This window comes from Leuresthes tenuis, unplaced genomic scaffold (assembly GCF_036924035.1).
Source record: "Leuresthes tenuis unplaced genomic scaffold, fLeuTen1.0.hap1 SCAF_4, whole genome shotgun sequence".
NCBI lineage: Eukaryota > Metazoa > Chordata > Actinopteri > Atheriniformes > Atherinopsidae > Leuresthes > Leuresthes tenuis.
In genome coordinates this window covers 25,566,091-25,581,087 of record NW_027325358.1, presented here as the reverse complement: position 1 = coordinate 25,581,087, position 14,997 = coordinate 25,566,091, and the positions used below count along the sequence as shown (strand labels likewise).

General features: G+C 41.2%; 1 protein-coding gene across 3 annotated transcripts in view; it reads right to left on the bottom strand.

Annotated features, from left to right (window-relative positions):
• Positions 1–14,997, bottom strand: part of palm3 (paralemmin 3) — a 33,844-nt gene that overhangs the window by 15,626 nt on the left and 3,221 nt on the right. The window lies entirely within an intron of this gene.

The window sequence follows — 14,997 nt, the reverse complement described above, 5'->3', positions numbered from 1 at the left end:
TTCTAATGGAGACCAACAGGATCCATCCAGGATTTAAAAAATGTGGCTCAACATGGACGTTGAAGCGGAGATTAAAGAAACAGCAGAGGGACGTTTTCTCATTTTTCTCAAGCTTTAGGTTTTGATATTGCCGTTCAACTTTTTCGCGTGCGTGCGACACGTAAAGCAGCTTTCACAGTCATCGTTGTCCGCTGAATTCATGAACAACATTTGCAACTTTGCTTAGAAACATTGTTGGGGATCTTAATATTACCGACTGGCAACAGCTCGTATAATTTCCATGTCCAGCTGTGTTCATAACTGCTGGTTAGCATTTGAGAAATGCCAGCATACAACTGCACAGACAGTTTCCAAACACAGACTGTTATCAGCAGCCAATTTAGAAAGGCAGACTAGCAATCTTAAACACCTGTTTGCAGGGAAAACAAGCCAAACAATGATCTGTGTGGATTAAGACCATGGTTCTATTCCATTTTTGATCTTGTGCCAACAAATCTTCAAAATTGTTCACAGACTTGCCCGAATACGACGTTGATTTTAAGATCACAATCGAATCAAGGATGATGGATATCCAGTCACATCTGCCCCTCCACTGCTCCTACTTGACACTCCGTTTAGGATCTTGCATATTGTGGGGAATTCATTTCTTGGACATGTACAACTGAGGCTCCAAACACAGTATACTTGAGGTAGCCACCATAACCATGAGAACACGTACCTAAAAGAATATTCAGTCTAAATGTCTCCCTGTGCCGAAGTCCTCTACAGAAAACAGCTACACAACAGTGTGAGTTGTACCATACAAAGAGGCTGAAATCTTAGAAGCTAAATGGTATTCGGCCATCATATATTCAATCATGAGCACTTGCAGGGTGCAGGGTGCCCCCCCCCCAAAATATGTCAAAATGTCATCAACCAACCAAAAAGGTCTACCTTCAGAAAATAGCCAACAATTTTGATAACAAACTGAGTTGTTAAAGTAACTCAAATTTTCAGGCTTTTGCTTTCTCTCATCTCTAAACTGAATGCCTTTGAGTTAAAGCCATTCATCGAAACAAGTAACAAGACATTACAAAGGATATGGAGATGTGCTTTTCACAGACCAAATTATCCTTTGACTCAGAGATGCAGCCGAGAGTAATTGTCATTACTGACTGATCTGCCTTGAGCATTCTATCATCTGGTTGAACTTGGTTTAGGGAACCATCAAAGAAAGATCTGACGGAAATCCAATAAAAGAATTTGCAGCTAAGAAATGTTGCTATTTTGCTTTAAAATTATTCCCATGCTCAAAAAATAGCTTTTGACTGACTGATCAGTTAATTACAATTTCAGCCTCAAGTTAATGCATGAAGAATAAATGATATTTTCCTTAAAAAGAAAGAAAGAAAGAAAAACAACAGTTTCACAGAGTCTGGGTTAATGCTGTGTCGACTGCAGAGCCTTAGAGGTCCAGCTGCCTCTCAGTTTGACTACAAACTGTCAGCAGGGTTCCCTCAAAAACATTCTTCCAGCCACGCTGCAGAAGAATGTAATGTATATTTGCCTTCAATGTATGCATTCATGTTTATATAACAATGTATATTTGCCTAGTGGGGTGTCATGAGGTCTATACGCAGAGTGCTAGTTTAGTGACACCAGCTCTGTGAGAACAGATGGGGGAACAGCAGGGGGTCTGGAATGAAAAAGCTTCGAATCACTTAGTATCACACACAGCTCACAGTTCGTAAGCTTTCCCCGACGCACAAGAGGGGCACAATTGAACCTTTATACAAGAGTGGAAAGTGAAAAACTAAAGCCATGTTACTGGTTCTTCAAAGCAACATGCTGTGGTGTCTTTTAAATCACAACACCAGAGGAAATTTGCCAAAAGCCATGTTGGAGTTCAGCTAAATCTAAATCGCTTTGCGCAAGTAGAGAAAAGTTTTCGTTCAGAGGAAATATCGCAAAAGCCAACGCATTTCATTTTCTGGGGGCTTAAAAAGATGATCTCCAAAAGGACCCACGGAGAGGAAATCAACACAATCAGCGTAAGCCAACAAGGCAGAACCTCCAAAACCCATTTCCTCATATTTCTGGAAAAGTTGGCTTGAGTGTGTTGACTCTGAAAATAATTTCCTTTGTACGAGTGTCTGTTAAACACATATTCAAATGAAAACTGTTTCTGAAGACGGGGTTTGTACACATCACTAACATCTCTTTTTTAGCCTGTAGTAGCAGAGTTCTGGGACTTTACGGTGGTTGTGTTCGGTTCTTGACCAAAACGAATACAAGAGGACAATTTACCGCAGAGGTGAGAGTACAGAGGTCGTTGATCGGCTACTGCAGAACAAGAAAACTGAACTTTCGGTCATGAAACTCCCACAAGGCTTTGGCACAGGACACCTTTCAGTCCAGGCATTGCTGGAGTGGGATGAATGATTGACAAAAAGGAGTCACTGCAAACGCCGAAGCTGAGGAGTGTGAGAAGCAGGCATTACATTTATCTGACTACACCTGCATTAATGGTGCTTCTTTAAAGTCAATTTTGACCGAAGTATAGTTGATTTACTGGAGGCTCATAGTCTTTACAGGTCTTATCATGCTGCATACTTTCAACACCGCTGCAGTTCTTTTCTGTCCTGGGGACTGTTTGAGTGTAGGATTAAAATCAGAGTGTAAGAGGAGAGCGAAAGGTATGAAAACAAAGCAGTGCTATTCACACTGGGACTGAAGGTTTTTCAAAGTTCAGTCTGGATAGTTTAACATTTCCTGGTCTGTGAAACAAAGCATTCCGAGGACACTGAAAGTTGAAAATATCCCTCCACCCGTGTGTTGGGGAACAGGAAGAAGATTAGCGAGAGCACACGCAATCACAGCGACACTGATCTCTGAACCTGAGCATCCTCTGCTTTTGTCACTACTCAAAACTCAGGACGAGCCCCATTCAAAACAACCAGCCAAAAAAAAAAAAAACCTGTAAAAACAAATTCCTCGATAGAACTTCAGTCGCAGACGGACCAATCAGAAAGGCAATCTCTGCTTAGCTTGAAGGATGGACCGCGTGAATTGCTGTGAAGTGCTTTTTCATCAGCTATTGATTTTCAGTTTCTTTACAGACTCTGCAGCAGAAATTGCATTACTGAAGATGGATATTCTGCTAATCTAGACAGAAATAAATCTCACGTGCAGCATGAGAGCGTGTACTGTACATGTGTGGGTGGTATGGGTGGAATTTGTGGCTCTTGGACAGTACTGTTGAAACCACACATGGCTAAATTCCACTGATTGACAGTTCAGGGGCCAGATGCATACAACTGTATGTAGTTTTATGACTAAACCTGTGCATATGCAGCAAGGCAGAAATGTGCATACACATAACTTTTGCCAGTCATTGTGATATTGTATGTGCATGCGGGTTCCTGATTTCAACTCCCATTAAAAAACAATGAATGTGGAAATTCCTCTACTTTAGTCATTTGCACATAAAAATCACAGATTTTCTGGACCACAACCACATAGACACGACAATGAAAGCAACAGCAAATAAGAAGTGCAACTTTACTAAATGTGAAAATGAGACCATCGGTTTTAGTTCTGGAATAAGTAGCAGAACAAAAAAAATAGCCCGACTATTCATCCATCTTAGTGCCCTATAAAGCCTGAACTGAGCCAACCAGCATCTTGTGCCAGTAAAATGCAATGCCAGAGCAGCCATATTTACACAAGACAACATAATGAAAACTAATAATAAGAAAGAAACAAATTGCCATTATACTATTCATATGATATAGTTTTGTTTTATGTTAAATTCTGCCTTTCTTTCTCCATTTCCAACTCACCGTATCTGACTTAATTGCTGTTAAAGATGAGTGCATGCCCAGTTTGAAGAATGTGTGAGGTGCCCACATTCTCACCACACATTCTTTCTTTATAAACACTGGTTTGTGAGCAGGAAAAAAAGTGTGGCTGCATTGTTTGCTCATCTGGACCCTAGCTGAGGAAATAAAAAACACTGCATTTTCCACTACTGTGTGTGTCTGCATCAGAGAACACGGAAGGTAAATGGGCTCCTGTGACTAAAGAAGAGTTTGGAGCAGGCTGGGGATTGTCAAAAATCAACAGCCTGCTACCAGAGGTACTCAAAGTCATTTTTCACAACAGCACTTCACATTGATCACAGAACTTGGCCCAACATCTAACCAACTCAGAGGCTTAAATAATGCGAGCACTTCAAAACGCAGAAAAAGTTCATCCACTAGTTATTTCTATGTGAGTTGACTTTTCAGAGATGAAATCTAAGTTTACACAAATGATCACAAAGGAGCAAATGTGCTTGAGAGCATCAAAGGCATCTCTGTAAGGATATATCAAAAAGAAATCTAACGGGTGCTGGTGTTTAGCGGTTAGCATGTTTAATGCGCCGACACTCTGACTTATCAGTGTTGGGAGAGGAGATGATGAGAAAGAAAAAGAAGCTCAAAGGAAGAAAAAACATTTTGCAGCCAAAGGATTTGAGTGGGATCAATAGTGCTCTGTCAGGTGGCACGTGCATGCGTACACACACAATCCCACACACAGATACACAATAGATTCCCTGTTCAGATGGAACCAGACTAGCGTTAGCCTCGGGCTGGCTCTCCCCACAGCATCCTACCACAGGAACACACAGGAACACACACCCACTGCCCTCTGTCTGATCTCTGTTTGGGCAGTTCAAAAAAGCACAAAGATGTTTCCAGGTTTAACTGTTAGAGTGTCAAATATTTCAAAACCTTTTGCACACAAAGAAAGAAACAAGTTATATTTCAGGCCTCAAGGTTTTGGTGTTATGGAAAAAGGATGCAAACATCTTTCGATTCTATGGTTTTAGAGTCCTCACCGTCATGAAATTAGATAATCACAGCTTCAGATGAATGACAACAATCTAAAACAGTACAATTCATCTAACAAAAAGTAAACCAAAATGCAGAGGTATTCCAAAGAAAGTAAACCTTGAATGCCTCCATAGGAGTGAACAGGGGAGGTAGCAGCCAGGTGCTACTGAAGCATTCAGGTACGCAACTGAAATGTCAAGGAGGAAAGACATCAGCAACGAAGGATATATCAGCAGAAGGATTTTAGTGGAATTTTCAAACAGTTCCATCATTTTAAAGTGATGAAGATAATTCAGAAGAGAACATTCAGAAGAGTTGCTGATGGTCCCAGGAGTGGACGTCCCAGCAAGTTCATCCCAAGGGCAGCAGACAGAGCAATGCTCAGAAGTATTCCAAAAAATAGAAGAGCTACATCTCAGACTTTAACATTGAACATGCTAACTGAGTTCATGACCGTACACTTAGAAATAGACTGAACAAGTACGACTTGTTTGGAGGGATTGCAGGAGAAAGCTTTTTCTCTCTAAAAAGAACATGGCGGTACGGTTTGGGCTTGCAAGACTTCTAGAATAATGTCCTTTGGACAGATGAGACCAAAGTGGACAAACCTTAAAATGTTTTGCAAAAAAAAACAGACACGCAGCTTATCAGCACAAATACCTCATACCAACTGTCAAGAACGGTGGTGATGATGTGGGCTTGTTCTGCAGCCACTGGAGTCCACCATGAACAACCTCTGTGCACCAAAGTATTCCAGAGTCAAATGTGAGGCCAGCTGTTCGACAGCTAAAATGCAACAGAACAATGATCCCAAGCACAGCAGCAACTCTATAAGAAACCATGAAAGCGGAAGTGAGACTCGTGTCATCTTCCCAGACTGTCGAAGCAGTTGACAAAAAAGGGACCCACAAGATCAGTTATGTGAAAGTGGTTTGGATTCAGTAAAAAAAAAACAAAAAAAAAACAGATCAATACAATGTGCAAATGCTGAGACCAAGAGATTACAACTGTAGTTTCATATTTCAAAGTAAAATAAAGGTTTAAAATGGCGTTATTGGGTATTTGTGATGGCAGTTACAGATTCTGGTTTTACATACAGAGTTGTTATTCAATTACAAGGGGAAAAACAGTCTGTCTGCACAGTTGAGTGTTGATGTGATGTCACTTAACTTTTGTTAATAAACTGTTCTAAAATGGAACTATATATGCTTCACGTTGCAGCCATAGTTAGTATTCTTTTTAAATAGACAGCATTAACAAACTATATCGTGATCAAGATTAAGCTCGATCAATACAGAAAATGATAGTGATATTTTTTGCCAGAAAGCCCCATGTTGAGCCAGTCAGAGTTCAGAACTCAAATTGTAGAAACTTTGTGAAAAAGGTCGAGCCTAAATTCTCTCACGACCTGAGACTGATAACTCCATCCAGAAACTGATTAATTCCAGTTATTGTTGCTACAGCAGGCAGCTGAATCACGGGGTGTACTCCGTTTTTCCCCCACACGGTTTCTTCATTTAGGCTCGGTTTTTCTTAATAAATCAATGACACTGTGTAACATTTCGTGTGTTGTTCAACAGAGCTTGTATTCACAAAATTTTAAGAATGTGTGCTTTATTTTTCACGTATGCATCTGTGCAGCAAATAACCATCTGCATTCATATCAATCCTCTCTTATAGGACCTCAGTAACGATCAATACCAATAATACAGCTAGTTTTATAGACTGGATCATCAAAACTGTTCCAAAGCAGCAGGGATATGAACCAGTACTTCCTGCCAGAACATTGTAAAAAAACAGTAAAAGTGAGAACAATATGCAGGTTTGTGAATTAGTTCCTTAACCTTCACTCGAAGTGACTGAAGTTTTGTATCCTGGCAGCCACAAACACAATTAATCAATCATCATTCTAGCCCCAGTGATCATTAGTTAGCTTTGCGGGATGACATCCAGCATCTGTGCCACATGACACACACAAAATCATAAACACAATCACAAACAAGTAGAAAAAAAAATAAAAAATGAAGCCAAAATGACTCATTCTGCATTACCATACACACATCGTATTAAAAATAATTAGCTGGGACGGCTCCTGGGAAAAACTGGAAGCACAAAAACAAACAGCACACACTGTTTTATTAACCGTATTCGCCTTACAGTGTCCACTGACATATTCACACCATAGTTTGTGGAGCCATTGCAGTGCACTGTCTGCCCATCGCACAGATGGCTGAAATCAATCTAAATACTTGACATTTCACGCTACATTCTAGTTGATGCTGCCTTCTGAGGGCTTCCCATTTTGGCAAGGCCTCTGATAACCAGCCATGTCAAAATCCCTATCTGCCACACACATTTGAAATATATGATCTGGGAAGACATGGGGTATGAATCAGTTTTACAGCCATCAAGCTGAGCAGCAGATAACAAGTGACAGCGTGGTAAAAACCTTGTCATCCACTCATCAAATCAGCAGAGAGGCTTCAGAGATTATCATGGTCAAGTACATATGGATGATAAATCTGAAGAGCAGTGAGCTGTGCAGCTGGAATTAGTCATTTTCACTTTGAATAAACATGCAGGATTATTTGTTTATTTCTAATAGGAGGAAATCAGATTGTTGCATTGGGCTAACTGCATGAATTTGTATGCTGTGTTTAAACATTTCATTACATATAATCAACATACTCTCCCCGAATCCCAAAAATGAAAAGACTCATCCATCATATGAATATCTAAACAGCTGAATATTCAGGTCGCTAATTAAATGTTACCAGGTCCAATCAGGTAAACCTGCAGTCATGACTTCTACAGAAAAGTAACCATTAAGCTGGCCCGGTCAGACATTCAGATGAACCCATTCAGACCAGATAAAACATACACAGCTCTGTCCCTCTCTAACCTAGTGCTTTTACCTTTTAAGACACTTAAACAATGATTTATTTTTTGATGATAAGGGCAAAGTGAATAATTCAATATAAAAGCTGAAGGTTTAATAAGAGTTTGCAGTGGACAATTTTAACTTATTTCAGAAAAGGTTTTAGGAGGCCCTTTTCAAACCATACGTCAGCATTATAATGCTTTCTGAAAATGGAGCCTTAGTTCCAAATGCTTTAATAGATTTTGTAAATTGAAAGCCCCTGCCCTGAAAAACTGCGATCCTCGTCATACATCGGATTCTTGCACACTTTTGTCACGACCTGATTGAGTTAATGTCAACATAACCACATGTTAGAAGCGAGGACTTTAGTGGTCTCATGACCACAAGAGGTTGTATATTTTCCAACCACAGTTTTAGGTCAGACTTCTCTGCATGAACAAACAAAGCCGGTCTCTGAGTTTTAGATGTTGCCTCGTAGTTAAACTTGGTTCGTGCCTTTAAAATCCCTTACGATACACTGGTAGTTTGGTTGCTCACTTTACAACAATCCAAATAGTTGGATTTGTGTGGAACATCTTCTCAGAGGAGGTGTGAGGAGGATGGCTCATCCTCGTGTGTTTGGCAGTGCTGAGCTCCTAAGCAGCGACGCCAGGAGCTGTTTTGGGTACCAACTACCAAAATCACGTCCGGAAATGTTTCAATATTCTCAGAGGGTCACATCACTTTACAAAGACCACAAGAAAATTGTGGATCTAGAACCTTAAAAGGGCAGACTGCGGTCCAGATGGTCCTAAAAGTAGCAAAAGTCTCTGTCGAGCCCACTTTAATATGCAAAACTTTGATCTAGTGGCATGAAACTTGACCTTTTATTGCCAAATCACCACGAGGAACATAATTAAATGTGTTTGGCCGATTCTTTCATTGGAAGCCCAAGAACAAGCTGGAGAAATCTTAAGTTAAAGTATTTATTAGTGGTCACATGTAGAGTATATGGCGGCGCTGGACTCGGAGCGACAGAGTTTCTTATGTCATCCTAAAGTCTTGGACATGCATTGTGTTGTATGAGCAGAGCGGACAAGTACAAAAGAGGAACATAGATTATTTAGTGAAATACAGAATATGAATATATAATGTCTAAGAACAAAGTCAATTATAACATTTGCAAGACTGGATTAAACACTGGGCTTAGCAATGAGATGTGCGTGTACATTAGGCCAGTCAATTGATAGACTGTTGGACATGCCTAAAATGACCAGGAGCAGTGTAGCAATCTGGTCATTTCTCAACATATTTCAGGACCAATTTGTTCACAGAATTTATGAGCTTCGAGTTAAAAAGGCTTCCAATGCAATCAGTACCGGCAACTGTCTTAGACCGAGCTAGCCACTGCACGCATTTTGTATGGTATGTTTAGACAAGCAAATAGCCTCATGAAGAGTTCTACTTATTGAGCGTAACATTCCCACCGATACCGCTAAAGGAAAACAAACTACCATAAAGACAGGTACGGTCACTAAGAAATGATTTACTCATTTTAAAAACTCTGAGAATGGAAGGCAAAACGATTCCATTCTCATGACTGGAACCCGCTGGTTTGCTCCTCGGATGCATGTGCATCCAGTAATTATTGCAGGCAAGACAAACCCTTGTGTCTGGCTCCAGTAAAATATCCTTCCAAATATCATTGAAGGTTTAAATCGTCATAGTCTGGCTTGGATGAAAGCCTTTGAAGTCATGTGGATTCTGTTTGCACAGCACCAGACACCCCGACACAAAAAGCGCTGGCTAATTGTTGGTTTACTGTTAAATCTTTTGTTTACATTTCAGCTCAGTCATGACCTTGCTCAGAACAGCAGACGATGGTTTGTCAACTGTTGCCCTTACACTGCATGACAGATAATCACTCTTCCTGCAGTGTTTTGGTATTCACAAATGTCCTCTTATCTACAGCCTTATCTAAAAAAAAAAAAGACAGTTGAGGGACACATTAGTGTTCATCATAAGAGGGCAAAACGTGGGCTTTAACCCCAGGGTGGAATGCAGTGTGCTGCTTTGCTCTCTGCAGATGAGTGAAGATTATAAGTTAGAAGAAAAAGAAGGTAAAGTTTTACACTATTACAGTCATCTGAGTCCTTTTACAGTATATTAAAGCGTGGTATACAGTGGCAGAGCCGTGTCAGCTGTTCACTGTTGTTTCAAGAGGTTTTAATCTAGCAGCTAATTTAAGATACTCCAGTCCTTATAAGCTGCCTCATCCACCTAAAACCCGAGAAAGCTTTAGGAATCAGAAAACGTAAGGGGAGAGTAAAGGAAACGTACCAGAAAAAAAAGAATTGAGATATAACGTGGAAAAATGCTGCAGGCGACCGGAGCGGTATGAATAAGTGAGACAGCAAGAATGTTAGAAAGTGATGTAAAGAGGGGAATCAGAGGTTGATGCAACTGTTCTGACGAGTCTCAACAAGGCCCAGAGGCTGTGACACAATGTGAAATGTCTACGTGCATCAAGTTCCCGCTGACACACCTCCCCATGTGCCCGTCTCCATTTCATCAGCATCTTATGCACAAACATCCACACAGAGTTGGAGTTTCACACCAATGTTGCATTTACAGTTTAAGCCCCAAATGTAGGCATGTGGAGGTGGTCAAAACAACTTGCTGAAGTTCAAATCGAGCATCAGAATGAGCAACAAAGGGGATTTAAGAGACTTTGAACGTGGCTTGATTGTTGGTGCCAGACGGGCTGGTGCTGATCTACTGGGATTTTCACACAGAACCATCTCCAGGAATTCCAGTGAGCGGCAGTTGTGTGGACGAAAATGCCTTGTTGATGTGAGAGGTCAGAGGAGAATGGGCAGACTGGTTTGAGATGATAGGAAGGCAACAGTAACTAAAAAAAAGCACTTGTTACAACCCAGGAATGCAGAATATCAACTCAGAATCAATCAACACTACGAACCTTGAAGAAGATGGGTTAAAGCAGCAGAAGACCACACCGGGTGCCACTCCTGTCAGCTAAGAACAGGAAACTGAGACTACAATTCGCACAGGATCACCAAACTTGGACAATAGAAGATTGGAGTCTCGATTTCAGCTGCAACATTCAGATGGTGGGGTCAGAATTTGGCATAAACAACATGAAAGCATGGATCCATCCTGCCATGTATCAACGGTTCAGGCTGGTGGTGTAATGGTGGGGGGGGGTCTTTTTGGCACACTTTGGGCCCTTTAGTACCAACTGAGCATCGTTTAACTGCCGCAGCCTGCCTGAGTATTGCTGCCATCCCAGCATGTCCATCCCTTTATGACCCCAGTGTACCCATCTTCTGATGGCTGCTTCCAGCAGGATAATGCACCATGTCACAAAGCTCACACCTTCTCAAACTGGTGTCTTGAACATGACAATGAGTTCACTGTACTCCAATGGCCTCTACTGCCACCAGATCTCAATCCAACAGAGCAGCTTTGGGATGTGGTGGAACGGGAGATTGGCATCATAGATGTGCAGCTGACAAATCTGCAGCAGCTGTGCGATGCTATCATGACAATATGAACCAAAGTCTCTGAGGAATGTTTCCAACACCTTGTTGAAATGTTTATTCACACAGCTTAATCCTAAAATAACTGAACAGTGAACATTAGTGATCAGGAAGAAAAACGATTTTGACAGCCATCAAAATAAAGGCGTTTTATTTTCCCCTCTGTCCTTTCTTTTTATCCGATGTGCGTCTGCCTTCTCCTCTCACCGATCAATGCTGTCAGTGCGGAATTTTACAGAGACAGGTTATTCATCTGTGGTTTACTCACTCACCACGCCATACATCGGGAAGACTTGGCTGTGCTGATGAAAGGCATGTTTTGACAGGTGGCCTTCCCACAGTGCAGTGACATACAATTAAAAGCTGTGAACTAAACCTGAAATAAGAAACCGTTTAACTCCAAATGTCTCATTAGGTGGTGATCTTAATGCATATAAGTTAGCGCACAACAGAGATGAAGCACAGCTTGTAAACCACATAGAGATCCAATCTAGTGATAACTGATCTGTAATTTGGCCTTCCTTTTGAATTTGTGTTGGATTTTCGATTAATGATTTTTGCGACTCTTCACTGTTACCTGCCTGTAAGTGTTCTCTTTGCACTTCCAAAAAGAGTCCGTAAGACATGTACTGGCTTGCTCCAGTTATTTTTCTGACTGCATGTGCAGGATTAGTGTGTGGATATATATGTGTGTGTGTGTGTGTGTGTGTGTGTGTGTGTGTGTGTGTGTGTGTGTCAAACAGGTTTGGAAAGGAATGCAGGACTGGTGTAATCCGGTCTCGGTTCATTTTTGCTATTGTCATTGAGTCAAAAGCCTGTAAGCCCGTGTGCCGCTGGGCCTCATAGCTCAGTAACAATTACACACATATTCACACAGCAGTTTAAGTTGAGGACTACACTGGACAACGCCACTGCCCATAGCTACAGCAAACCCAATTCTCAACAAATGCACTTAAATATCCTGCTTGGAAATAACTGAGTACCGGCTGAACAGTTGACTTTGCAGGTCTCTTTAATAAGGGATGACTTGTCACCGTGAAAATGTTTAGTCATGCAATGTAATGTTTAACTTTCTCCCCTTCTAATCATCATGAAACAAAATGCAAGACAATCATTAAAGAAACCGGGGACAAAACACTGACCCCTCCACCCGCAGCTGTTACCACTCTGAGGCTGGAGATGTGAACATCATGCAGGAGCAATGCAAGGAGAATGAGTCAGAATTAGCCTTTTATGCAGCTGACTTTAGTTGGACAATCAAACTCTCACTTGCAGAAACAGAATAAACATGTTTACAAGAGACTGTCCTCCCAAACGCAACCTCATAACTCAACCTATAAAAACATTTGAACAATACAGCATTTCCTCAAATAAAGGCCTTCGTTTAATTCTACACCTTCAGCTCGCAGGCCTCTATTTTACATTTTCAGTTTGGCGGTGGTGAACTACAAGTACCTGCTGCTTCACCTGGGCAACAAAACAGACTGGCAATGCCACACTGGGGCTGTCTGCAAGAAGGGACGGAGCAGGTGGTCCTTTTTAAGGGGCTTAGGTCCTTCAGTGTTTGCTTCACGATGTTGCGTTGAGTGAAATCTGTATTGGGGCAGCAACATCAGAGTAAGTGACTCAAAGAAACTGAACAAACTGACATTTTCTCAGGGCAGTCAGAAGGAGTTGGTTGTCATATCTGGCACAGACATGAAATAACAAGTTCCTTGTGTGAATATCCAATTTAATTTTTAAGATTCTGCCTGGCTGACATGAGGTTTTCTCAAGAATCTGATATAGAACTCGCTTGACTCTCTCTGTACTTTCTAAACTAATGTTTTTCTGAACTTTTTCTTGAAAAAGTCAACAGTAACCAAACTACGGTGAGTTCTTGCTCTCTCTGTGGCAAATATGCCAAGATAATAATCACATTTAGGGGAAGATATATTCTCTGGACCTGGGCAGGTAAGTAATACGAGTTGGTCAGCAATTGATGATGAAAAACAAATGTTTATACGACGGACAACACGCCTTTCTACCAGTTCAGAACAAAGCCAAAGCCACAGCCACCTAAACCCAGCGAAAAAAATCAGCCCCTTCATTTCAGCGGGGCATGTCGATTCATATCTGGCATTTTGTGAGTTTCTTTTTAAATTACTGGTGAACCAGCAGTGATAAGACATGTTTTACTACATACCGACGACATCCTACATAAGCAGCAGTTTCAAAAGGATATGCAGCGTTAGACGCCTTGCTGGCATCGCCAAATTGTGGGTATCGATTTCTCCCCTCACTAAGCACACAAAAAATATGGGCCTCGTTCTGCATCCATTCAATCTTCCACAACACATCCTACGTCTAATTTTCACCCATTATCAGCCAACGTTTGAAAAGAGAAAGATAGATCTTGAGGGAGTAATTATTACAGCGTGCATCAGTGAGACTCCTGTTATTTCTGTGATGTGCTTGATGGCCAAATCCATCTTAAGAAAAACAACAAACTCCTCTCATTGTGTTTGCTCAAACTTTTCAATGATTCACTGAGATGCAGAGAACGGCTTATTGGAGCCTTCAATCTGTGGCAAGAATTCTTAAAAAGACCGGACCAATACTTTCACAACAATAACATTGCTTAGCTGTTTAATGACTGTTTGCTTGATGAGAACAGTGTTGCTGTAAGGAACCATGGGTATGTGTGCTGGGTAAAGCAACATGGAATAAAAGAAAGGATTGTCAATGTTTTTCTGTCATTCTCCGCTTCCCCTCACCAACTGTCAGCGTGGCTTTCAAAAGCTATAAGTCAACAGTTTGCTGCGAATAAAATCCATAGACAGATCTAAAGAGCACCGCTCACAAACGTAACCAGTTTTCCCAAACAAGACACAAGGCACAGACAAGAGACAGAAAGAAGAGATTAAAATGATGGATCACATTTAAATGGTGGGGCACGGCTGGCATGTTTGGGCTGACAGAATGACATCACACAGAAACATGCTGTGGGTCAGGTGAGCTCACTGCTGAGGCCTCTAAATACAGCATAGCCAGCTTCAAGTGATCACCAAGCAGTGAAGCGTTTCAGGTGCCATTTAGTCACCTTCACGTCTTGAGGAGTGCAACAGGACAAGGTCATCGTTAGGTTTTTCCATTTTAAATTCACCGCGCTTTCTTTATTGGGCACCTCAGCGCTGCAGGCAGGCCAGTCCAGAACCCATACCCTCGTCTTCCAAAGACAAGCCTTTGTAAGGAGTTCTGAATGTGGTTTCCGCATTCACTTGTTAAAAAAAAACACTTGGACGCCACTAGAAAGATGTCGTGAAGGCAGCTTATGTTGCATTAATGCATCAATGCTGCCCCCACAGACGTTTAAATTACCTTTGCTGAAGGCATCGATACAACCAAATATCACAGAGTCTGGATTTTTGACCCGTTCCTGATAACAGTCTGCATAGTTTTCTATCATTTGGTCCGGAGCAAACAGTGTCCATTTCTTCCAAAAAAGCATCTGGAAAACTGATACGCATTTCTGCTTTGTGATGGTCGATCACAGCTAGCATCAAATCATGATTACACTCACCAGTGTAAGACAGTGTAATCATGTCTTTTTTTTTTTTAATTACCTGATTATCAGCACTGAATTGCCCCTGAAGCAACTTTTTTTTTTTGTTTGCAGGCCTGAAATGCTTGACATATCCATCTACTGTGCTTTACTAAATCTTTTGAATCCACGCTTGGT